Source organism: Bos grunniens, chromosome 25 (assembly GCF_055505025.1).
Source record: "Bos grunniens cultivar Pamir isolate PY7600 chromosome 25, Bosgru_T2T1.0, whole genome shotgun sequence".
Lineage (NCBI taxonomy): Eukaryota > Metazoa > Chordata > Mammalia > Artiodactyla > Bovidae > Bos > Bos grunniens.
Window position 1 is genome coordinate 23,031,443 of NC_141189.1, and position 26,408 is coordinate 23,057,850.

Consider the following 26,408-nt stretch of genomic DNA (forward strand, 5'->3'; position numbering starts at 1 on the left):
GCCCACATGCTACAACTACTGAAGCCCACGTATCCTAGAATCTGCATTCAACAAGAAGAAAAGCCACAGCAATGAGAAGGAACCACAACGAACCGTAGTCCTTGCTCATCACAACTAGAGAAATGCCCACGCAGCAGCAAAGACCCAGCACAACCAAAAATAAACAAATAAATACAATTATTTTTTAAAAAAGGAAAATATTCAAGTTGACTGTGTGGTCTTAGGAATGGGGAAGACCCTTCAACTATATATGCAAAGTCAGATTCTATAAAGAAAAAGATCATGATTGTAATTTAAAAGTAAATAATAACCACATGCAATACATATGAAGGGGTAATATTCTTTATATATAGTGAGTCCTTTCAAATCAATGTGAAATTGAATATCAAAATTGAAAAATGGACAAAGGATATGAATAAGCAATTCATATAAGATGGCATACAGGATATCTAAAGTACATATACTTTAAAGTTCATGCTTTCCAGTAATCAAAGAAATGCAGACCAAAACAATATTTCTATTTTTTGGCTACAGCAAAAAAAACAAAAACAAAAACAAAAACACAAACACAAACACCAGGTTGAGGAGGTGAAGTAAGATATTCTCCAATAAGATAAATTTCTAAATGTATTCTTCAGGGCAATTTGGCAACACACATTAAAACCTTCAAAAATATATCCCTATCTTCCGATCTAATACATACAAGAATTTAGAATACGGTAAAGGTGGCATTTCAAAATATCAGGGAAAAAAACGTGCCAGTCAATGAATAGCGCTGGGGCAATGCCCATTATTGGGGGAAAAAATAAAAGTTAATATTTAAAATTATGGATAAAAATAAATTCAAAATATTATACATAGCTAAATATAAAAAAAAAACCTCAAAAACGATAACCCTGAAAAGACTTAAAAAAAAAAAAAAAAAGACACAAAACCCTCGCTCATAAAGAAAAAAGATAAAACTTTAGGGACTTCCCACCACCACCGGTGGGGCAGTGGTTAAGAATTTGCTTTGCAACGTAGAAGACCCGGGTTTGATCCCTAGTCATGGAACTAAGATTCCACATGCTGCAGAGCAAACAAGCCTGCGTGTGGCAACTACTGAGCCCGAGCACTGCAACTACTGAGCCCGAGCACTGCAACTGGAGAGTCTGTTCGCCATCAATGAAAGATCCCAAGTGGCACAACCAAGACCTGACACAGCCAAATAAATAAATAAATACTTCAAAAAACCTTTAAACTTCTTTATGACAAAAGAAACCATAAATGATAATGAAAAATAAATCTGAAAAACAAAGTGAGGCTGGGAGAAAATATTTTCAACTATATGACAGTTTAATATTTGGAATATATGAAAAAGTATCAGAAATCAATGAGGAAAAATTAAATACTTCAAGTATACAAACAGAAGAGTGGCCAATAAGATGAAAAGATGTTCAGGGAATTCCCTGGCAGTCTTTTGGTTGGGACTCCAAGTTCTCACTGCCAAGGGTGTAGGTTTTATCCCTGGTCAGGGAGCTAAGATCCCACATGACTTTGGGATGGCTAGAAAAAAAGCTCAACTTCATAAAAAACAAACACAAATTAAGATAAAATACCATGTGTTGGCCATTAAACTGGTAAAAACTAAGAAAATTTGTATTATCCAGTACTGGAAAAGGTATGGGGAAGTGAATACTAATTTACACACTGTTGGGATGGTGGGAAGAAAAGTGGTGCAGTCTTTTGGGAGACCAATTTGAAATAATAACAGCAACCACATCAGTTAATGCTTATGCAGTACATGTCTCAGGTAATATTCTAAGTGCTTAAGATAAACTAGCTCATTTCATCTCTTTATAATACTATGTGTGTGTTAGTTGCTCAGTTGTGTCTGACTCTTTGCAACCCCGTAGACTATAACCTCTGTCCATGGAATTCTCCAGGTAAGGATATTGGAGTGAGTAGCCATTCCCTTCTCCAGGGGATTTTCCTAACCTAGGGATAGAATCCAGGTCTCCCATACTACAGGCAGATACTTTACCATCTGAGCCACCAGATCTGAGTCCGTGTAAAACTATGAGGTAAGTACTATTATTTCTCCAGCTTATAGATGAAAAAACTGAGCCACAGAGATGTTGTATAAAATCATACACAAAGATGCTGAACCTAGGAAGTTTGGCTCTAGACTATTATCCATTATGCTATATTATAGGGCTTCCCGGGTGGCTCAGCAGTAAAGAATCCGCCTGTCAATGCAGGAGATGTGAGTTCAATCCCTGGGTCAAGAAGATCCCCTGGAGAATGAAATGGCAACCCACTCTATTATTCTTGCCTGGGAAATCCCATGGACAGAGGAGCTTGGCAGGCTACAGTCTATGGGGTCACAAAACAGCTGGACGTGACTGAGTGAATAAATAACAACAACAACAAAATGCTATATTATACAGCAGTAGCAGCCTTGGAAATACACTGCTTAGATTTCCCTTGAGAACACCTTGAAGTTTAACTCCCAAATGCAGTTAGCCTACAGCTGTTAATACTTTTTAAGATTCACCTCATTTTTCAAGATGAAGCCGTTTTTTTTTTTTTTCTTAAGAAGCCTCTGGTCAATAACGCAGGATGAAGGAGTTCGAGGGCCTAGCCATTTCTGCCCAACACAGCATTACTCCTCTAAAAGGTAATCTTTACTTCAGAGCGTCCCACTGAGTTGGCTGACTCTGATAGATCTGTATCATGCTCTGACCACTGTCTCTCACCTTTTGTGTCTGTTCCCTTGTTTTTCACAAGCACTAATTCTCAAATACTATTTGCAGTTCTAATTCCGTCTCAGTGGCCAGCTTCCCAGAGGACCCAACTGATACAACTGCCTTTCTGGCAAAATTTTAAGCAAAGCTGCCTTTTACCCAGCAGTTTCATTTTTACATATGTAATCCAGAGAAAATTCTGCATATACAAAGAAAAAGGTGCAGATGTTCATTGCATTATTATTTATAATAGTGAAAGAAACCTAAACACCGACAGATAGAGGAATGGTTAATTACAGTACACACACCATAGAATACTGAAAAGAATGAGATAATTCTGTGCATACTAGTGTGGAAAGATTTCTTAAGACATCACGAGAAAAAAGCAAACCATAGAACAATACGTATCATGAGATTCATTTATTTAAAAATGCATATTTCTGTAAGTACACATATATGTAGATGCATAGGAAACTGAGTAACCACTCTTCTGGAAAGGAAAGATGGAGTGGGGCGGGGTAGGAAAGTTAGATATGAGCAAGAAAACCTGTATTTTCTTTTTTTTTTTGGCCATGCTGCATGGTTTGCAGGATTTTAGCTGCCCCCCTCAGGGATTGAACGTGGGCCCCAGCAGTGAAAGTTCCGAGTCCTAACCATTGGACTCCCAGGGAATTCTCTCAGTTTCACTTTAAAATTTAAAATGCATTCACATACAGTTGATCCTAATTATTTGCAGATTTCATACTTGCAAATATGCTCACCCACTAAAATTTATTTGTAACCCTCAAATCAACAATTGAGGCACTTTAGTGGGCATCCAAAGACAACAGCATGTGTGCAGGATGGCAAAACGCTGAGTCACCTGACATACACATTTTCAGTTGAAGTCAAACCAGGTGATGCTCTGCCTTGCTTCAGCTCTCATATGGAAAGCAAGTGTCCTTTCCATGGTCTCTTTATGCCATGCTTTTACATTTGTGAGGTTTTTATTGGTGATTTTACTGTTCATTTTTAATTTTTTTGGCTGTGCTTCAGGGCAGGTAGGATCTTAGTTCCTCGACCAGGGACCAAATTGGAGCCTCCTACATTGGAACTGCAGTCCTAACCACTAGACCCTCAGGGAAGTCCGGAACTGGCTGTTTAAAAGGGCCCCCAAGTATAATGCCCAAGTGCTGCCTAGTGTTCCTAGCACAGGGAGGCTGTGGTGTGACTTTCAGAGAAAAAACATGTGTCAGATACACTCTGTTCAGACACGAGTTATAGTGCAGTTGGCACTATATTATTATATATTATTAGTAGTGTATAATATTTATATATTAATATATCATTGATGTATTGAATCCTTAAGGGGTCCTTTGGAGAAGGCGATGGCACCCCACTCCACTACTCTTGCCTGGAAAATTCCATGGACTGGAGGAGTCAGGTAGGCTGCAGTCCATGGGGTCTCGAACAGTTGGACACGACTGGGCGACTTCACTTTCACTTTTCACTTTCATGCATTGGAGAAGGAAATGGCAACCCACTCCAGTGTTCTTGCCTTGAGAATCCCAGGGACGGGGGAGCCTGGTGGGATGCCGTCTATGGGGTCGCACAGAGACAGACACGACTAAAGCGACTTAGCAGCAGTAGCAGCAGCAAGGCATCTTTAAACAGAAACATGAAACTAGGTAATGAATTGACTGGTTGATGAAATGTAACCATAGGCTCACAGTAACCTAACCCTTAGGGACAATAATCCACTATTTACTAATCCAGCGTTTGCAGTGACTTTATAGAACATAACTACCAAATGAGAATCAAATCAAAGTAAAAAAAAAAAAAAAAGGCACAGGAGTTATGTTAACCAGAGTCCATTAAAAATAGAGAAATAAAGTCCTCAACAGGGGTCATGTCCTTTTAGTTCTCCTGTGCACTCAAATTCCACATCCCTGACCTTCCTACTTTTCACGTGGTGATAATAGAGCTGTCTGGACTTTTCTAAACTTAAGTTTTTTTTTCACAAGGCCCCAAATAAAAGAATTAAAGAAATCAGAACAAATTACTACTGACAACCTAGGTTCATTCAAAAAGACTGAAGATTTTACTATGAAAATGACACCTTGGTCAGCTTGAACCTGAACCAATATATTAGCCACTAGACATATTTGGTTATTAAGAACTTGAAATACATCTATCATAACATTTTTTAAACACTAACCAAAAATCTTTTTAAATTTAAGAAATGCAGAGGGCAAATTTTTATTTTCAGGATCCAATAACTACTCATTTTTGTTGTTGTTCAGTCACTAAGTCACATCTGACTCTTTGCAACTCAGTGGACTATAGCATGCCACGCCCCTGTCCTTCACTATCTTCTGGAGTTTGCTCAAATTCATGTCCATCTGCCGCCCCCTTTTCCTTTTGCCTTCAATCTTTCCCAGCATCAGAGTCTTTTCCAGTGAGTCAGCTTGTTGCATCAGGTGGCCAAAGTACTGGAGCTTCAGCTTCAGGATCAGTCCTTCCAATGAATATTAAGGACTGAATTCCTTTAGGATGGACTGGTTGGATCTTCTTGTTGTCCAAAGGAGTCCCAAGAGTCTTCTCCAGCATCACAGTTCAAAACATCAATTCTTTGGCACTCAGCCTTCTTTACGGTCTAACTCTCACAACCATACATGACTACTGGAAAAATCATAGCTTTGACCATATGGACCTTTGTCGGCAAAGTGATGTCTCTGCTTTTTAATATGCTATCTAGGTTTGTCACAGTTTTCTTTGCAAGGAGCAAGCATCTTTTCATTTCATGGCTGCAGTCACTGTCTGCAGTGATTTTGGAGCCCAAGAAAAGAAAATCTGTCACTGTTTCCACCTTTTCCCCTTCTAATTGCCATGAAATGATGGGACCAGATGCCATGATCTTAGTTTTATTTTAATCTCTTTAAATTATGAAAGTATGATAACACATTTATAGGAGACTTGGAAGATACAGAACAAGGTTACATATAGTTCCACTATATATTACAATTATTTTTAAGTAGATAAATTAAGATTTTTAGTTGGAATTTCAATAACAAACTCTCAAAAATTAATAGAAGCAATATACAGAAAAGTAGAAGGATACAGTTGATGTGAAAAGCACTGTGAACCAATTCAACATAATTAACATTTATACAATCTTTGCACAACAGCAGGATACACATTCTACTCAAGTACCCACAGACTGTAAACTAGGAGACACTGGATCATATCCAGGGACATAAAACAAGGTGCAAAAATTTCATGGTCTAAAGGTACTGACTGGGAAAGGAGTATGTCAAGGCTGTATATTGTCACCCTATTGATTTAACCTATATGACGAGTACATGATGTGAAATGCCACGCTGGATGAAGCACAAGCTGGAATCAAAATTGCTGGAAGAAATATCAATAACCTCAAATATGCAGATGACACCACCCTTATGGCAGAAAGCAAAGAGGAACTAAAGAGCCTCTTGATGAAGGTGAAAAAGGAGAGTGAAAAAGTCAGCTTAAAACTCAACATTCAAAAAACTAAGATCATGGCATCTGGTCCCACAAAATCACAGCAGATGGTGACTGCAGCCATGAAAGTAAAAGATGCTTGCTCAATGGAAGAAAAGCTATGACAAACCTAGAGAACATATTAAAAAGCAGAGACACTACTTGGCCGACAAAGGTCCGTATAGTCAAAGCTATGGTTTTTCCAGTGGTCAGGTATGGATGTGAGAGATGGACCATAAAGAAAGCTGAGTGCTGAAGAATTGATGCTTTTGAACTGTGGTGTTGGAGAAGACTCTTAAGAGTCCCTTGGACTGCAAGGACAACCAACCAGTCCATCCTAAAGGAAATCAGTCCTGAATATTCATTGGAAAGACTGATGTTGGAGCTGAAGCTCCAAAGTATTGGAGTTCTCCAATCAGTTCCACCTGATGCGAAGAACTGACTCATTGGCAAAGACTCTGATGCTGGGAAAGATCGAAGGCAGGAGAAGAAGAGGATGACAGAGGGTAAGATGGCTGATGATATCACTGACTCAATGGACATGAGTTTGAACAAGCTCTGGGAGTTGGTAATGGACAGGGAAGCCTGGTGTGCTGCAGTCCATGGGGTCGCAAAGAGTCGGACACGACTGAGCAACTGAACTGAACTGAGAAAGATACTGAAATCATACAGAGTCAGTTCTCTTATCATCGCGGAATTATGTTAGAAATCAGTATCAAAAGATATTTGAAAATAACCCACATATTTTCAAGTCAATGTGACATTTACCAAGAGAGATCTTTGACTTAGCTATTGAAAGCCTTAAGTTAGACTGAAAAAAACAGAGGGTAATTGCAGAGAAGAAAGCATTTAAATGAGAAATTACTATCAAAATGAGAAATTAATATTAAAGATAATTTAAACAATATCCCATGCATTTGGAAATTAAATATCCAATTTAAGTAATGGGTGTATCTAAGAAGTCATAATAAGGAAAATTAGAAAATATCTGTAAAAGAATAAAAATGAAGAGAATTTACCAGAATGTGCTGCATGTAGCTGAAGCTGCTCAACACAATTAAATATAATATGGAGTCTTAAATACGGTATGAAAACAAATAATAGACATGAGCGTAAAATTCTGTGAAATTTGAACAAAACCTGTACTTTAGTTAGTACTACTATATCACCTGTTAACTACTTTTTCTTTTTGTATAACATAGTATTTCTCTATTTTCTCAGAAATGCATTAGAAGTTTCAAGACTCATTCAATTTTTTTTAATCACTAAGATTATAAATTTTCTAGATTTTTAGCAGTAATACTAGATGTTAAAATACATGGAACTACATAAAAATTTTGAGTGAACATATATTAGAAATCTAGCATTCTATTCACACTAAGTCAAAAAAGTGGAATCAAAATGTCATAAAATTTGTTAGCTAGGTAAAATTTCATAAATGTTTTAAAATATATTATACATATTATATATACACAGACACAAGCTTTTCTACTAGGCTTGAGAAAGAACAATAACAAAAATAAAGATATGGAGAGATTTGAAAACATAAATAAAATGAGAACACTGAATGTAAAATAGGAAAAGTGAAACAAACTAGATAAAAATAAAAGGTCATCATATAGTCTAGTTGTTTTTAAACATGGCTGCTCATTAGAAACATACCTGGAGGCATCTGTATTTTTTAAAAAATTCAAGATCATTCCGTTATGCATGTGGATTTTAAATGGTGATAAGTTTTTCTATTAAAGGAAGTTTTAGTGATATACAATTCTACTATTTTCTGTTGAAGAATCATGATACAGTGGTATTAACTGAATAATACTTATTATATTATCACAATAGTAAAAGATGTTTATCAGTTGTCATAATCAATAGCCACACAAAAAATAAAAGATAATTACAATTGCCATAATCACAGATAACTAACCAATCTGATCACATGGACCACAGCCTTGTCTAACTCAATGAAACTATGAGCCATGCTGTGTAGGGCCACCCAAGATGGACAGGTCATAGTGGAGAGTTCTGACAAAATGTGGTCCACCGGAGAAGGGAATGGCAAATCACTTCAGTATTCTTGCCTTGAGAACCCCATGAACAGTATGAAAAGGCAAAAAGATAGGACACTGAAAGATGAACTCCTCAGGTCGGTAGGTGCCCAATATGCTCCTGGAGATCAGTGGAGAAATAACTCCAGAAAGAATGAAGGGAGCCAAAGCAAAACCACCACCCAGCTGTGGATGTGACTGGTGATGGAAGTAAAGTCCTATGCTGTAAAGAGCAATATTGCAAAGGAACCTGGAATGTCAGGTCCATGAATCAAGGCAAATTGAAGTGGTCAAACAGGAGATGGCAAGAGTGAACGTCGACATTTTAGGAATCAGTGAACTAAAATGGACTGGAATGGGTGAATTTAACTCAGATGACCATTATATCTGCTACTGTGGGCAAGAATCCCTTAGAAGAAATGGAGTAGCCATCATAGTCAACAGAAGAGTCTGAAATGCAGTACTTGGATGCAATCTCAAAAACGACAGAATGATGTTTCTGAGGCAAACCATTCAGTATCACAGTAATCCAAGTCTATGCCTAGACCAGTAACGCTGAAGAAGCTGAAGTTGAACGGTTCTGTGAAGATCTACAAAACCTTCTAGAACACCCAAAAAAGATATCCGTTTTATTATAAGGGACTGGAATTCAAAAGTAGGAAGTCAAGAAACACCTGGAGTAACAGGAAAATTTGGCCTTGGAGTACAGAATGAAGCAAGGCAAAGGATAACAAGAGTTTGCCAAGAGAACGCACTGGTCAAAACAAGCACCCTCTTCCAACAACACAAGAGAAGACTCTACACTTGGACATCACCAGATGGTCAATACCAAAATCAGATTGATTATATTCTTTGCAGCCAAAGATGGAGAAGCTCTATACAGTCAGCAAAAACAAGACAGGGAGCTGACTGTGGCTCAGATCATGAGCTCCTTATTGCCAAATTCAGACTTAAATCGAAGAAAGTAAGGAAAACCACTAGAGCATGTATGACCTAAATCAAATCCCTTACAATTATACAGTGGAAGTGACAAACAGATTCAAGGGATTAGATATGATAGACAGAGTGCCTGAAGAACTATGGACGGAGATTCGTGACATTGTACAGGAGGCAGGGATGAAGACCATCTGCAAGAAAAAGAAATGCAAAAAGGCAAAATGGTTGTCTGAGGAGGCCTTACAAATAGCTGTGAAAAGAAGAGAAGCGAAGGCAAAGGAGAAAAGGAAAGATATATCCATTTGAATGCAGATGGGTATATATTCCCAAAGAATAGCAAGGAGAGATAAGAACGCCCTCCTCAGTGATCAGTGCAAAGAAATAGAGGAAAACAATAGAATGGGAAAGACTAGAGATCTCTTCAAGAAAATTAGAGATACCAAGGGAACATTTCATGCAAAGGTGGGCACAATAAAGGACAGAAATGGTATGGACCTAACAGAAGCAGACGATATTAAGAGGTGGCAAGAATACACTGAAGAACTGTACAAAAAAGATCTTCATGACCCAGATAATCATGATGGTGTGTTCTCTCACATACAGCCAGACATCCTGGAATGAGAAATCAAGTGGGCCTCAGGAAGCATCACTACAAACAAAACTAGTGGGGGTAATGAAATTCCAGTTGAGCTATTTCAAATCCTGAAAGATGATGCTGTGAAAGTGCTGCACTCATTATGCCAGCAAATTTGGAAAATTCAGCAGTGGCCACAGGACTTTTGGAAAAGATCAGTTTTCATTCCAATTCCAAAGAAAGGTAATGCCAAAGAATGCTCAATCTACTGCACAATCTCACACGCTAGTAATGTTTAAAATTCTCCAAGCCAGGCTTCAGCAATACGTGAACCATGAACTTCCAGATGTTCAAGGTTTTAGAAAAGGCAGAGGAACCAGAGATCAAATTGCCAACATCCGCTGGATCATGGAAAAAGCAAGAGAGCTCCAGAAAAATGTCTATTTCTGCTTTAATCACTATGCCAAAGCCTCTGACTGTGTGGATCACAACAAACTGTAGAAAATTCTTCAAGAGATGGGAATACCAGACCAGCTGACCTGCCTCTTGAGAAATCTGTATGCAGGTCAGGAAGCAACAATTAGAACTAGACATGGAACAACAGACTGGTTCCAAATAGGAAAAGGAATACGTCAAAGCTGTATACTGTCACCCTGCTTATTTAACTTATATGCAGAGTACATCAAGGGAAATGCTGGGCTGGATTAAGCACAAGTTGGAATCAAGACTGCTGGGAGAAATACCAAATAACCTCAGACATGTAGATGACACCACCCTCATGGCATAAAGCGAAGACCAACTAAAGAGCCTCTTGATGAAAGTGAAAGAGGAGAGTGAAAAAGTCAGCTTAAAACTCAACATTCAGAAAACTGAGATCATGGCATCTGGTCCCATCACTTTATGGCAAATAGATGGGGAAATAATGGAAACAGTGACAGACTTCATTTTTTTGGGCTCTAAAATCACTGCAGATGGTGATTGCAGCCATGAATTTAAAAGACACTTGCTACTTGGAAAAAAGTTATGACCAACCTAGACAGCATGTTGAAAAGTAGAGACATTGCTTTGCCAACAAAGGTCCATATAGTCAAAGCTATCCTTTTTCCAGTAGTCAGGTATGGATGTGAGAGTTGGACTATAAAGAAATCTGAGCGCCGAAGAATTGGTGTTTTTGAACTGTGGTGTTGCAGAAGACTCTCGAGAGTCCCCTGGACTGCAAGGAGATCCAACTAGTCCATCCTAAAGGAAATCAGTTCTGAATATTCACTGGAAGGACTGATGCTGAAGCTGAAGCTCCAATACTTTGGCCACCTGATACAAAGAACTGACTCATTGGAAAAGACCCTGATGCTGGGAAAGACTGAAGGTGGGAGGAGAAGAGGACGACAGAGGATGAGATGGTTGGATGGTACCACTGACTCAGTGGAGATGAGTCTGAGTAAACTCAGGGAGTTGGTGATGGACAGGGAGGCCTGGGGTGCTGCAGTCCATGGGGTCGCAAAGAGTTGGACATGACTGACCAACTGAATGGAACTGAATTACAATTGCAAGCTATAATGGAAACATGATTAACCTAAGAATATAAAATAATTACATGCAATACAGGGGGTTAAGTAGAGTGATGTAGTGACCTCAGTGTTTTTGAATGTTGAGTTTCAAGCCAGCTTTTTCACTCTTCTCTTTCACTCTCATCAAGAGGCTCTTTAGTTCCTCTTCACTTTCTGCCGTTGAAGTGATACCATCTGTATATTGGAGTTGCTGATAATTTCTCCCAGCAATCTTGATTCCAGCTTGTAATTCATTCAGTTTGGCATTTTGCGTAATGTACTCTGCATGTAGGGCTTCCCACGTGGTGCTAGTTTAAAGAACCTGCCTGCGAGTGCAGGAGACATAAGAGATGCAGGTTCAATCCCTGGGTCCAGAAGATCCCCTGGAAGGGGGCCATGGCAACTCACTCCAGTATTCTTGCCCGGAGAACTCCATGGTCAGAGGAGCCTGGCGGGCTACAGTCCACAGGATCACAAAGAGTTGGACACGACCGAAGTGACTTAGCATACACACCCTCTGCATATAAGTCAACAGGGTGACCATATACAGCCTTCTCATACTCTTTTCCCAATTTTGAACCAGTCCATTCTAACTGCTGCTTCTTGACCCACATACAGGTTTCTCAGGAGACAGGTAAGGTGGTCTGGTATTTCCATCTAAGAATTTTCCACAGTTTGTAGTGATCCATACAGTCAAAGCTTTTAGTGTAGTCAGTGAAGCAGATTTTTTTTCTGGAATTCCTTTGCTTTGTCCCTAATCCAATGAATGTTGGCAACTGGATCTCTAGTTCTTCAGCCTTTTTGAAACACAGCTTGTAGGTATCTGGAAGTTCTTGGTTCACATACTACTGAAACCTACCTACCTTGAAGGATTTTGAGTATAACCTAGTTAGCATGTGAAATGAGTATAATTGTATGGTAGTTTGAACATTCTTTGGCACTGCCCTTCTTTGGGACTGGAATGAAAACTGACCTCCAATCCTGGCCACTGCTGAGTTCCAAATTTGCTGACGTGTTGAGTGCAACACCTCAGCAGCATTATCTTTTAGAGTTTAAGTAGCTCAGCTGGAATTCCATCACCTCCATTAGCTTTGTTCATAGTGATGCTTCCTAAGGCCCACTTGACTTCACGTGACAGGATGTCCGGCTCTAAGGGAGTAAGCACACCATCCTGGCCATCTGAGTCATTAAGGCCTGTTTTGTATTGTTCTTCTGTGTATTCTTGCCAACTCTTCTTAATCTTTTCTGCTTCTGTTAGGTCTTTACTGTTTCTGTCCTTTATCATGCCCATTCTTTCCTGAAATGTTCCCTTGGTATCTCTCATTTTCAAGAGATCTCTAGTCTTTCCCATTTTATTGTTTTCCTCTGTTTCTTTGCATTGTTCACTTAAGAAAGCCTTCTTATATCTCCTTGCTCTTCTGTGGAATTCTGCAGTCGGGTATATCTTTCCTTTTCTCCTTTGCCTTGTGCTTCTCTTTTCTCAGCAATTTGTAAAGCCTCCTCAGACAACCACTTTGACTTCCTGCATTTCTTTTTCTTTGGGATGGTTTTGGTCACTGCCTCCTGTACAATGTTACAAACCTCTGTTCATAGATCTTCAGGCACTCTACCACGTCTAATCCCTTGAATCTATTTGTCACCTTCACAGTATAATCATGAGGGATTTGATTTAGGTCATACCTGAATGGCCTAGTAGTTTTCCCTGCTTTCTTCAATTTAAGTTTGAATTTTGCAAAAAGGAGCTCTTGATCTGAGCCACAGTCAGCACCAGGTCTTATTGTTGCTGACTGTATAGCACTTCTCCGTCTTTGGCTGCAAAGAATATAATCAATCTGATTTTGGTATTGACCATCTGGTGATGTCCATGTGTTGGGTCGGCTCTTATGTTGCTGGAAAGGGGTGTTTGCTATGAGCAATGTGTTCTCACTCTTGCCATTTCCTGCTTGACCACATCCAATTTACCTTGATTCATGTACCTAACAGTCCAGATTCCAATGCAATACTGTTCTTTACAGCATTGGACTTTAGTTTCACCACCAGATACATCCACAACTGAGCATCATTCCTGCTTTGGCCCAGCTGTTTCGTTCTTACTGGAGCTCGTAGAAATTGCCCTCCACTCTTCCCCAGTAGCAAACCGGACACTTTCCAACCTGGGGCGGGGGTGGGGGGGTGGGGGGAGGTGGTGCACATCTTCCAGTGTCGTATCTTTTTGCCTCTTTTTACAATTCATGGGGTTCTCGTGGCAAGAATACTGGAGTGGGTTGCCATTTCCTTCTCCAGTGGACCACATTTTTTGTCAGAACTCTTCACTATGACCTGTATGTCTTGGGTGGCCGTGCAGGGCAAGTCTCATAGCTTCACTGAGCTACGCAAGGCCCTTCACCATGACAAGGCTGTGAGCAATGATGTGGATTCTTTTTTGTCAGTTACCAAATATTATACTACCCACCAACGACCACAGCCAACATTAGAGAATTCAATACAATTTATTTATAACATCTTATGGGAAAACACAAATGAACAATGAACTTTTTGGCCAACCCAATACAAATGTCATGGGAGATCTAGTCCAAATATTGTTCTTCTGGAAATCCTCTGGTGGTCCAGAGGTTACGACTCGGAGGTTTCCCTGCTGTGGCCTGGGTTTAATCTCTGACCAGGATCTAAGATCCTGCAAGCCACAAGGGGAGGTAAAAAATACCAAAACAAATACTATTCTTCTTGTGATTTTCCCACTCTGGTAAAGTGTCATGAGAAAATATGCGGCATTTTTCTCAAATACCCAAACTTCACACTCTGAATTAACTACAGATGATAGACAGAATCTTGACTGTGTGATAAGAGATTACAGCAAACACCAGATTCTTTCCTTTCACTTAGTTATATTATTGCTATTAAACATACGTTCATCAGATAATGCAGAATAACTTGTTAAGCTATTTGAAAGCTATCCTTATTTAACATGAGGGCCAGTGAAGGGCAGCACAGGATACTGGCTAACAGCATAGTAAGCCATAGTAAGTCTGTTTGGGGTACTGTCACTAGCTCTGCAGCTTCGGGCAAGTAACTTACCCTCTCTCACTTTCTTCATCTGTAAAATGGAGATGCTAAAGAGTACCTATCTTACAGGCTACTGCAGATTAAATGAGTTTAATATTATAAAAAGCTTAGGACAATGTGTGATACACAGAAGTGCTTAATAAATTAGTTATTAACACTGAGAAGATGTTTCATACAAACAAGACATTTCTGGCTACCTAACTTGGGGAATAGGTAACTAAACCCTTTCAAGGGGTTACATTCTATACAACTATTTTTAGAGAATTGATATTTCAGAATTTCTCAAACCTACCTCAACTGAATACATATTTGAGGCAATCGAGGCATCTTAGGCTATCTCCTCATTTGTAAATAGAGATCTTCTATTATCTACATGGGCTTCCCGGGTGGCTCAGTGGTAAAGCATCTGCCTGCCAATGCAAGAGACTCAGGTTCAATCCCTGGGTGAGGAAGATCCTTTGAGGGAGGAACTGACAACCCACTCAGTATTCCTGCCTGGAGAATCCCATGGGCAGAGAAGCCTGGCGGGCTACAGTCTATGGGGTTGCAAAGAGTCACACAAGAAGGATTAAGCGATTGAGCAGGCACGTGTGCACACATTATAATACAGGGTTGCTAGAAGTATTTAGGAAGTTAAATACAGTATAAACAGCATAGTGCCTAGGTGTTCCTCCCACTTAGTTTCAACTGATTCCTACGGATCCAAATCTAGAGAAAGCTGAGCAGACTGGTTTCCTTTGCCCTGGGCCAGGGCCCTGCATTCACTTGGTAACTTCTGGTGCTCAGGTGAAAATAAAGACCCTCCATGTGTAAAATGCCAGCAAGCACCATATGAATTGTGATCAAAGTCCATAAAAACTTGAGTATGGAGAAAATCAATGTAATTATGAGTGAAAATTATATAGGAACTATCTTTTGAGTTGAAGGGTAAATTTTAAATACTTATAAATTACTCTGTATATGCAGTTTATTATTCCATGAAGTGAGATAGGTTAAAAGCATTAAAAAAAGGTGTAAGTAAATCTCCAGATGACAGAGTCATGATGAATTATCAAGAGAAGAAACATGTTTTTAGGATTATTTCTTACTTTGAAAACTGTCAGGTCCACCAGTCAGAAGCCTAATGCTGCTTGTGCATGCATGTTTAGCCGCTCAGTGGTGTCCAACTCTTTGTCATCCTTTAGACTGTATCCGGCCAGCCTCCTCTGTCCATGGAATTTTTCAGCCAAGGATACTGGAGTGGGTTGCCATTCCCTCCTTCAGGGTATCTTCCTGACCAGGGACTGAACCCACATCTCCTGTGTCTCCTGCACTGAGTGTTTCTTTACACACTGAGGCCCAATGCTCCTCAGAGGGGCTTAAATTCCTCCTCGGCGAGTCTGTTGCATCTCCCAGAGCAGCTGTTTTGGACCTTTCCATTCTTTTCAAATTCTCTTATGCCTGGCCAGAGTAGATGAAGTTTCTTCTCACTTAAAGGTAAAAAAAAAAACCGAGGTCATGTAAATGAAGCAACCACATTTGCCCTCGTTTTCACCTGAAAACATCTGTGAAGCTCAGTGCATAATCTCAGAATTTCTCTATACTTCCTCTTCCTGTGTGTTTTTGTTATTGTTGCTGTTGTTTTAAGAGCTTAACAGCAATTTTCATAGTGATCTTTTAATTGTGTATAGTTGATGTAACTTCCGATTTCTTTGAAAGGAGATGAACTCCTCCCTCCCAAAGCTTTCCTGTTGTTCAGTCACTCTGTCCTGTCTAACTCTGCAACCCCATGGACTGCAGCACGCCAGGCTTCCCTGTCCATCACCATCTCCCAGAACTTGCTCAAACTCATGTCCATTGAGTCAGGGATGCCATCCAACCATCCTGTCCTCTGTTGTCTTCTTCTCCTCCTGGCCTCAATCTTTCCCAGCATCAGGGTCTTTTCTAATAGTCAGATCTTTGCATCACGTGGCTGAAGTATTGAAGCTTCAGCATCAGTCCTTCCAATAAATATTCAGGGTTGATTTCCTTTACGATTGACTGGTTTGATCTCCTTGCAGTCCCAGGGCCTCTCAAGAGTCTTCTCCAACACCACAGTTCAAAAGCATCAATTTTTTCGGCATTCAGCCTTCTTTATGGTCCAACTCTCACATCCATACATGACTAATGGAAAAACCATAGCTTTGACCAGACAGACCTTAGTTGGCAAAAGAACGTCTCTGCTTTTTAATACCCTGCCTAGGTTTGTCATAGGAGAAGGCAATGGCAGCCCACTTCAGTACTCTTGCCTGGAAAATCCCATGGACGGAGGAGCCTGGTGGGCTGCAGTCCATGGGATCGCTAGGAGTCAGACACTACTGAGCAAATTCACTTTCACTTTTCACTTTTGTGCACTGGAGAAGGAAATGGCAGCCCACTCCACTATTCTTGCTGGAGAATCCCAGGGACGGTGGAGCCTGGTGGGCTGCCATCTATGGGGTCGCACAGAGTCGGACACGACTGAAGCGACTTAGATGCAGCAGCAGCAGGTTTGTCATAGCTTTACTTCCAAGGAGCAAGCATCTTTTAATTTTGGGGCTGCAGTAACCATCTGCAGTAATTTTGGAGCCCAAGAAGATCAAGTCTGTCACTGTTTCCATTGTTTTCCCATCTATTTGTCACGAAGTGATGGGACCAGATACCATGATCTTAGTTTTCTGAATGTTGAGTTTTAAGCCAGCTTTTTTACTCTCCTTTTTGACCTTCATCAAGAGGCTCTTTAGTTCCTCTGCTTTCTGCGGTAAGGGTGGTGTCACCTGTATATCTGAGGTTATTGGTATTTCTCCTGGCAATCTGGATTCCAGCTTGTGTTTCATCCAACCTGACATTTTGCATGACGTACTCTGCATATAAATTAAATAAGCAGGGTGACAATATACAGCCATGACATACTCCTTTCCCAATTTTGAGCCAGTCCATTTCAAACTGTTGCTTCTTGACATGCATACAGGTTTCTCAGGAGGCAGGTAAAGTGGTCTGGTATTCCCATCTCTTTAAGCTTAACCTTTACCTAATTTCCTTCCCACCCTTTCTTTTGACTTCAGTTGCCTCCTGGACCAGAGTGTCTTAGTATTTAACCATATCAGCATCTCTTTAATGGTGCATGTATGCACCTTGGGGGGTGTAGAGGGGGTTTGCTGTCATTGTTCTTTAGTTGCTAAGTGATGTCTGACTCTTTGGAGACCCCATGGACTGTAGCCCGCCAGGCTCCTCTGTCCATGGGATTTCTCAGGCAAGAATACTGGCGTGGGTTGCCATATCCTTCTCCAGGGTATCTTCCTGACCCAGGGATCAGACCCATGTCTCCTGCATTGGCAGGTGGACTCTTTACTGCTGAGCCATCAGGAAAGTACAAGGAGGGGGTACTTGTTTTAAAATGCTGATTATCTGGTTCTCAGACCTATTGAATCAGATTCTCCTTATATGGAACATTTTAAAGAAAATCCTCTTTTTTTTTTTTCGCCATGAGGCAAGTGGAATCTTAGTTCCCTGACCAGCGAACAGTGGACCAAACCTGTGCCTCCTGCAGTGGAAATGCAGAGTCTTAACCACTGGACCACCAGGGAAGTCCCAGTAAAATCCTCTTGTTGTCCTTATGCACACTAAAATTTGATAACTGTCTTAGACTATGGATCTTTCTTCTCTCTACAAATGTAATGTTTATGTTTTTATATAAAAAAAAAACAAAACAAACTATACTTCTTTTAAATGAGTATTCAGACTGCCACACTGTTTCTCTTCCTTTATTTTAAAAATTGTTTATTTATTTTTAGTTGCGCTCTCTCTAGTTGCAATGAGCCAGAGCTACTCTTTTCTATGGTACACAGGCTTCTCACTGCGGTGGCTTCCCTTGTTGTGGAGGACAGGCTCTGTCACACGAGTGGACTCCAGCAGATGCAGCATATGGGCTTAGTAGTTGTGGCTGCAGGCCCAAGAGTGAACAGGCTCCAGTAGTTGGAGCGCATGGGCTTAGATGCGCTGAGCCTTGTGGAATCCTCCCAGACCAGGCATCAAACCCTCATCCCCTGCACTGGCAGGAGGATTCTTATTCACTGTACTACCACTTCTCTACCTTCAGCTCTGGGAGGTGGAGAGGAGGGGTAATTTATCTCATTAACTCATTCCTTACACCCTCTGTAACATGATTTTCACTTAATTGCTCTATGTAGGTTGTTCTTTCCAAGATCGTTCTTGTCCTCTCAGTTTCTACATCCAAAGATCTTTTCCAGTCCTCATTTTCTTTAGCTTTTCTGTAGCTTGTGACACTGGCACGTCCTTCTTCCTGGCTCTGTCTTTGCCATCCTGAAACCCTACTCCTGGTGTTCTTCCGTCTCTGGGGCTGCCTCTTCTGTTTAGTTGCATCTTCCCCCTTAAATGTCATAAATCCCAAAGCCTTTAATTCTTTACAGAATTTTAGCCTCATCTTCTACCTGCTTGGGTGTCTTACTATTACTTCAGACACACAATGCATATAAGAGGTAACTTTCTGATTTCCCGGTTTTCTTCATTCATTCAAATATTTACTGCCCATCACTATATATGCTAGGCACTGTCCTAAGTATCGGACATAAAAAGTTGTGAAAGGAGATGAATGCAGACACTCTTAATAATGAAACTGTCACTGCTTCAATCACCATTTTGGAAATCATGAAACTATCCTGTTGCTTGCCTCATTCTGTCCCTTCTAATATATTAAAAATTATTCTTTCTTTGCAATTTTTGTTTGTTCCTTCCATATACACTACTATCATCTGTATCTAGATCTTCTAATATTGAAATTATTCTAATAACTTAACTAGTTCCTCTTCTTCTAGTCCCTCCTTCTATTTCATTTATTCACCATATATTTACTAAATGCCTTCTGTGGGCAAGGCACTCTTCTGGGTACTGGGATACAGCAGTAAGGCAAAGAACATCCTTGTTTTCATGAAGAATATATCCTGGTGGAGAGAGAAAGGAAAAAAAAAAAGAATTGTAGATAGTCACAAATGTCACTATAATCCTAGAAAATTATATGGGGTTAGGGGTTAAAGAAGAAGAGGAAGCAAATCTTAGATTCTCAGAGTGGTTAGGGAAGGCCTCTGTGAAAGGCTGGTATCCGGCTTAGATCCTATCACATGACTGATTAATTTCCTCAAAACACCACTTTCATGTTATCTCTCTGCTAATTGTTCTTTTTGCTTTTATTGTAAATGCAATCATTACTTTCTTAATTTTTACAGGCTATCTACTAATTATAAAACAAAGGCCAAAATTCCCACCTAACTTTCCAATTTAATTTTCTAAAAATCTACAGATTCTGCTTCAACTCAAAGTTACTGAGTGCTGAATAGGATATGTCTGCCATTGTATTCTTTTCCCTTCAAAAAATACCCAACTGAATGCATATTCCCAACAAGTATTGTCATGTCCTTTTTACAAATAAAAAGGAAAGAAACTTGCCTAAGATCATTCAGCTAGTAAGTGACAGGACTGGCCCACAAATAACAATAAAAGCTGCTATTTATTAACACTTATGTGCCAAACTATGTGTTAAGGGACTTACTTGTTTGTCTTTTTTATTCCTTATCACTGAGAGAGGCATTATTATGATTAGAAAATTGATATGATTAGGTGTTGATTTAATTATTAGGAAACTGAGGCTTAGAAAAGCATAAGTAATCTTCAGAAATCACTAGTGGTCAAAATAGGATTAAAACTGAGACATGTCTGATTTAAAAGTCTATTAAACAACTATGCTTAATCAATTCAATGTCATGTGGAAAACTCCAACCCTGGATCAACATAATGATCTCCTTTTCCCACATCTCCACTTACTCTGCTGAACTCTACTAGGAAAAAATATATAATCAGAAGACTGGGATCATTAAAAAAATTTATGTCCCATAGGCCCAGCTAGGCCTTCATTATGACCTAGAAATCTTCCTGCTTTTCTACCCAGCTCACTCTCTCCCACTCTCTACAGTGGCTATCTCAACCTTTTCCACTCTCCTAAAACTTCCAACCTTATCATCCCCTTTTCACTCCTAACAAATGATACCTTCCATTACACTGCAAAGAAAATATAAGCCACTGGAAGTAAACTCCCTGAAATTTTTACCATCATATCTAGAAATTAACTTTATCTGCTTGATTCTTACTTCCTTTCCTTTTGTCACAAAGGAAAGTGTACCTTGTCTCCTGAAGTCTATCCCTCTGCTATGCTATCTACCACTCTGCCTTGTATCATCAGGATCCTTACTCAAACAGGAATTCCTTCTCAGACTTTCCTGGTAGCCCAGTGGTTAAGAATCCTCCTGCCAATGCAAGGGACATGGGTTTGATCCCTGGTTGGGGAAGATTCCACATGCCTGTGTGCCACAACTACTAAAGCCCGTGAGCCTAGAGCCCATTTTCTGCAACAAGAGAAGCCCCCACTCCCCACAACTAGAAAGAAGCCCCCACGCCCCACAACTAGAGAAAGCCTGTGTGCAGCAACGAAGACCTAGTGCAGCAAAAAATAAATAAGAATTCCTTCTCTTTGAAGCATTATCAACCCCTCCCTTTCTACTGACTCCTTAGTACCATCAAGATAAGCTCAACTCTTCTCTAGCTAAAACTGACCCACCCCAGACCCCACATTCTTTTCTATTTAACTTACCTCCCTCTCCCTTTCACTGGCAAAATTCCATCTCCACTGCTATCTTACTTCACCTATTAGTCATTTCTCAACCCACTATGAATGAGGCTCTTACTCTACCACTTCACTAAAATGTTTCACCAAGGCTATTAAAAATATCTTTAAAACTAATTTAACTTTACTTTGCTAACACTGCTGACCATTTCTTTCTTCTTGAGGGCTCTTTCTCCCCAAGATCGAGATCTTCTTCCACAAGATCAAATTTTCTTTTGGTTTTCCTCTTAAGTCTAGCACATGGACACATGAAACTACACAGGTGATAAAACTGCAGAACTTATTAATACATAAACACAAGTGACTACAAGTAAAAGTAAGGAAATATAGATAAGATCTGTGGAATACATCAATGTCAATCATCTAGTTGTGATATGATACCACAGTTTTGCAAAAATGTAGATACAGAATAGGAATAGACTAGGAATAGAAATGAACTTCCTCAACCTGATAAATATCATACATGTATATTATAAATGTAACAGTAGGATATATGTACATATATCAGTGTTAGCATACTTAATGGAGAAAGACTGAATGTTTCTGCATAAGATCAGGAATAAGACAAGGATATCTATTCTTGCTGCTTCTATTCCGCACTGTTAAGCTAAGGCAACTGGGCAAGAAAAATAAATTTATGGAAACACTATTAGAATAAACGACTGTAAAAAGATTGTAGGATATAATATCAATATATAAAAATTGTGTTCCCATATACTAGTAATGAACAATCTGAAAATTAAGAAAGTAAAGATTGCATTTACAATAACAGCAAAAAGAACAAAACACTAAGGAACAAACTTAACAAAATAAATGGTTAACTTCTGGTTTTTGGACCAGTATGTAAGGAACTCAGATGTTGTCACTCTTGCCCACAGAACAAGAAAGTGACAAACTCAATGTCAACAACTTTTCATAGATCCATCAGAGAACTGAGGACACAGGACAACTACAACTACTGAATCCCGTGCGCCTAGAGTTCATGCTCCACAGCAAGAAGCCCACCTCAATGAGTGCCTGTGCACTGCAACTAGAGAAAAGCTGGAGCAGCAGTGAAGACCAGCACGGCCAAAAATAAATAAAATAAAAAACCCTGAAACAGAAATGAAGACTGTCTTTGATGGGCTCATCAATACAGTACACACAGCTGAAGAAAGAATCAGCAAGCTGGAAATGTCTATAGAAAGTGTTTGAACTGCAAGGAGAAAAGAGAATGAAAAAGATAGAATATCTAAGAGCTGTGAGACAATGACCAAAGATATAACATAGCATAGTGAGAACACAGAAGGAGAAGAAAGAAAAAAAGGAACAAAAGAAACATCCGAAGTAATGGCCAAGAATTTCCCAAAATTAGTGACAAGTGGCAACCATAGATATAGGAAACTCAAAAAATCAAGCAGGATAAGTATCAAAAAACATATAAGAGACTTCCTTGGTGGTCCAGTGGTTAAGCATCCACTTTCCAATGCAGGGGATGCAGGTTCGATCCCTGGTCAGAGAACTAAGATCCACATGCCATGGGGCAACTAAGCCCTTACACCATAATGGCTGAAGCCTAGGAACTCTACAGCCTGTGCTCTGCAACTAGAGAAGTCCTGGCACGACCCAGCACAGACAAAAAAAAAAAAAAAAGAGAGAGAAAGAAAACAGTCTGTGCAAAGTAATAACATTCAGTGAAGTGAATGACAGTGATGTTGCAAGGAGGAACTGGGAATTTAATACTCTATAATAAGGTAGCTGCACTGCCTCTGAAGCGGTATTCAACATACTATTATTTAAAGAGGCCTTGGATTAGCTATAAATATACACTACAAACTTGAGGTCAGCCACTAAAAAATTTTTTTAACTATAACTCTTTTACACTGAACACTACAAAATGTTGCTGAAATTAACAAAGTTTTAAATAGATAGTAAGATGTCCCATACCCATGGATTGGAAGATTTATTAGATAATAGTTGCCCAATTGATTTATAGATTCAATGTGATCTTTATCACAATTCCCCGATGGGTTTTTTGTTTTCTGTTGTAACAATCAATAAGATGACCCTAAAATTTATATGGAAATACAAGGGACTTACGAATGGTCACAAACATCTTGAAAAAGAACAAAGTTCAAAGATACACTTTTTGATTTCAAAATCTACTATAAAACTATAGTAATCAAGACTGTGTAACAATGGCACAAAGACAGACAGTGATCAATGGAGTAGAATTGACAGTCCCAAAATAAACACTCACATTTATGGCCAGCTGATTTTTAACAACAGTGCCAAGACTATTCAGTGAAGAAAGAATAGTCTTTTCAACAAGTAGTGATGGGACATATGTGAAAAAATAAATGCAGACTCTTGCTTCACACCATATACAAAAATTAACTCAAAATTGAAAAGAAATCTGAATGTAACAGTTAAATCTCTGAGAAGAAACTCAGGAAAAGACCTTCATGACAATGGATTCTTAGATATGACATCAAAAGCACAAGCAATAAAACAAACAGTAGATAGAATGGACTTCACAGTTAAAAACATCTGTGCATCAAAGGATTCCATGAAGAAAGTGAAAAGATAACCCACAGGACAGAGGAAAATATTTTCAAGTCAAATGTCTAATAATTATCTTTTATAACTCAATAATAAAAAGACAATTCAATATAAAAATGGGCAGAGGATCAGACATTTTTCCAAAGACAGAATAGAAATGGCCAAAAGCATATGAAAAGTGCTTACCATTATTAGTCATCAGGGAAATGGAAATCAAAAGCACAATGACAAACTACTTCATATCCACTAGGATGGCTATAATCAAAAACACAAGTAACAAGTATTGGTGAAATGTAGAGAAATCAGAATCCTCATACATTGTTGGTAGAAATGTACATTGGTGCAACCACTTTGGAAAACAGCCTGTCAGTTCCACATAAAGATATGATCAACAATGGAACAAAATAGAAAGCCCAGAGATAAATCCACACACATATGGACACCTTATCTTTGACAAAGGAGGCAAGAATATACAATGGATTAAAGACAATCTCTTTAACAAGTGGTGCTGGGAAAACTGGTCAACCGCTTGTAAAAGAATGAAACTAGAACACTTTCTAACACCATACACAAAAATAAACTCAAAACGGATTAAAGATCTCAACCTAAGACCAGAAACTATAAAACTCCTAGAGGAGAACATAGGCAAAACACTCTCCGACATACATCACAGCAGGATCCTCTATGACCCACCTCCCAGAAGATTGGAAATAAAAGCAAAAATAAACAAATGGGACCTAATTAAACTTAAAAGCTTCTGCACATCAAAGGAAACTATTAGCAAGGTGAAAAGACAGCCTTCAGAATGGGAGAAAATAATAGCAAATGAAGCAATGGACAAACAACTAATCTCAAAAATATACAAGCAACTCCTACAGCTCAACTCCAGAAAAATAAATGACCCAATCAAAAAATGGGCCAAAGAACTAAATAGACATTTCTCCAAAGAAGACATACAGATGGCTAACAAACACATGAAAAGATGCTCAACATCACTCATTATCAGAGAAATGCAAATCAAAACCACTATGAGGTACCATTTCACGCCAGTCAGAATGGCTGCAATCCATACCCAGAGGGAGGGTATGGGGAGGGAGGAGGGAGGAGGGTTCAGGATGGGGAACACAGGTATACCTGTGGCGGATTCATTTCGATATTTGGCAAAACTAATACAATATTGTAAAGTTTAAAAATAAAATAAAATTAAAAAAAATAAAAAGAAGCTTTTAAGTAAAAAAAAAAAAAAAAAAAGATATGATCAAGCAATTTCACTCCTAGGAAAGCAAGAGAACTGAAAACATATGTCCACATAAAAATGTGTATGTTAGTGTTCATAGTAGCATCACTCATAATAGCTACAAAAGGTAGAAACAACCCAAATGCTCATCAATTGATGAATTACTGAACAAAATGAAGTTTATCTATACAATGGAACATTATTTGGCCATAAAAAGAAGTGAAATACTGATACATGTTATGACATTGGATAAACAGGAAAGAAGCCAGTCACAAAAGGGTTATATGATTCTATTTACATAAAACCTGCAGAATAGGTTAGGGCTGGAATATTTGAGGGGGTGGTGATAGTTGAGGGCACAGGGTTTCTTTCAGAGGTGACAAAAATGTTCTAAAGCTGACTGGTGATGGTTGTACAACACTGAATATACTAAAAATTGTACACTTTAAAGGGACGCACTATGTAGCACGCAAAATATCTCAATAAATCTGTTTTTTTTTTTTAAAGAAAGAGATGGAAAAAATAAGCTCTTCATCATCTAGTCCCTATTTCCCCATCATCCTTGACACTACTCTTCCCTTCAAACTACAGTAATCAGGCACACTGAGCTTTCAGGTTCCCCAAATACAACTTTAAAACAAACAAACAAACAAAACAAACTTCTGAGACTTTAAACTTGCTTTTCCTTCTACCTGGAACACTCTTACATCCTTCCGTCTCTGGTCAACTTATTCTTTAGATCAACTTATTCTTTAGATGTCACTCTTCCATGTTCCTAGCCATTTCTAACATTTCAAGCCTGAGTTAGAGGCATTCCAGTGTGCTCCCACAGCAATATGCATTTACTACTATTTTAGCACTCTTCTAGCATGTGAGATGAGTGCAATTGTGCGGCAGTTTGAGCATTCTTTGGCATTGCCTTTCTTTGGGATTGGAATGAAAACTGACCTTTTCCAGTCCTGTGGCCACTGCTGAGTTTTCCAAATTTGCTGGCATGTTGAGTGCAGTACTTTCACAGCATCATCTTTCCGGATTTGAAATAGCTCAACTGGAATTCCATCACCTCCACTAGCTTTGTTCATAGTGGTGCTTTCTAAAGCCCACTTGACTTCACATTCCAGGATGTCTGGCTCTAGGTGAGTGATCACACCATCGTGATTATCTTGGTTGTGAATATCTTTTTTGTACAGTACTTCTGTGTATTCTTGCCACCTCTTCTTAATATCTTCTGCTTCTGTTAGGTCCATACCATTTCTGTCCTTTATCGAGCCCATCTTTGCATGAAACGTTCCCTTGGTATCTCTAATTTTCTTGAAGAGATCTCTAGTCTTTTCCATTCTGTTGTTTTCTTCTATTTCTTTGCATTGATTGCTGAGGAAGGCTTTCTTATCTCTTCTTGCTATTCTTTGGAATTCTGCATTCACATGCTTATATCTTTCCTTTTCTCCTTTGCTTTTCGCTTCTTTTCTTTTCACAGCTATGTGTAAGGCCTCCCCAGACAGCCATCTTGCTTTTTTGCATTTCTTTTCCATGGGGATGGTCTTGAT

General features: G+C 39.2%; 1 protein-coding gene across 2 annotated transcripts in view; it reads right to left on the reverse strand.

The window, feature by feature from the left end:
* The window catches only part of MOSMO (modulator of smoothened), a 75,302-nt gene that overhangs the window by 16,140 nt on the left and 32,754 nt on the right, over positions 1–26,408 (reverse strand). The window contains exons 2-3 of one of the 2 annotated variants that reach the window (XR_015154649.1): positions 19,251–19,350; positions 15,481–15,861 (exon numbers count right to left, since the gene is read on the reverse strand). The exons of the other annotated variant lie outside the window; for it this stretch is intronic. The gene's annotated coding sequence lies outside the window, so the exon portion shown is untranslated. The remainder of the gene's footprint in view (positions 1–15,480; positions 15,862–19,250; positions 19,351–26,408) is intronic. 2 annotated transcript variants of the gene reach the window in all.